The sequence below is a fragment of the Heteronotia binoei genome, chromosome 5 (assembly GCF_032191835.1).
Source record: "Heteronotia binoei isolate CCM8104 ecotype False Entrance Well chromosome 5, APGP_CSIRO_Hbin_v1, whole genome shotgun sequence".
Taxonomy (NCBI): Eukaryota; Metazoa; Chordata; class Lepidosauria; order Squamata; family Gekkonidae; genus Heteronotia; species Heteronotia binoei.
Genome location: NC_083227.1, coordinates 75001889 through 75003144, shown reverse-complemented (window position 1 = coordinate 75003144; position 1256 = coordinate 75001889).

Sequence of the window (1256 nt, the reverse complement as noted above, 5' to 3'; positions counted from 1 at the left end):
AACACTAATGTTTATTTCCTGCTCACAGTTGGACTTGAAACCAGGAAATTGAAAATATAAAACCCCAGCAATTATATACTTTTTAAAAAGTTAATAACTCTATTAGGAATATGATTAACATGAACAATGAGGTAGACAGACAAAGAAACGGAAAGAAAAATCTGTTTTTAATTTAACATACATTTTCAGTGGACATGAGCTGGCCATTGCTATGTATTAATTAGTGCTCTGAAGAGGGAGAAAAGGCTAGGAAGAGGGTGAAGCAAGCTGGCAGGTGTAGAAATAAGATTAGACAACAGCAGAGGGTCTTAACATCTTTCCATTTTTCTGCTCAGAATTGTCCCCATGTTGCTTTACCACCAAGAGGGGGGGAAATTGCAAGTATTCATATTAGCTAAGCCCCTGAGAGAAAGGTTCAGGAGAAAGGTGGGCATAGAAATATTTCAAATAAATATCTCTTTCAGAGCAGCTAGAAAATCATATAGGGACTGATTAGTTAGAAAAACAGCAGAAAAAGGAATAGAGGCAACAAGAGCAGCCACTCTGTCCACTACTCTTCTAATTCAGACTCCCATTACTGCTTTTTTTTTAAAAAAAAAGGTTTGTTGCTTCCAGCTATAAAATGTTACCTTAAATTATAGCTAAGTTTGATTTAAACTTACATTTGCTTGTGTTTGTATGCTAGAGATAAAAGGAATGTGTTTAAACTGCATGCTGACGAGTGATCATGCTTCTGTAGCTGTGTACAGTAGTTATGCCTCAATAATCTCTACAGAGAAGAATGTAGTGACTTGATTTGTCTTTGTTTGCATGAATGCAGCCTGATGGTAGGGCAGAAAGTTCTGCTGGAAGCCAACAGGTGAGGCAACTGAATACTAGGAGTCTGGGAAATCATCATGAAGTAATGATAAGAGCTGCAAACCTGGGGGAAGGGTAAATAGCAATTCAGCAAGAAATCTGAAGTGCATGAGAAGCATGGAATACTGGTAGGGTGTGAGAGAGTTATGAGAGTTCCAAGCGCTTCAAAGGTATCAACAACTTCAACCAAAATAGTGTTTTAAAATACATTGATATTATGTTGACATTTCACTTCTTTGAGCAGCTCCTACAGGGCAGTATACATGGCATTTCCTCATTTGATCCTCACAATAACCCTTACAAAGGAAGTTAGGATAGCAGCTGAAGCATCCTGTAAACTACTCAGTTACTGGGGATTTGTATAGAAGTGTCTCTGTCCTTATGTCATAGTAATTTTG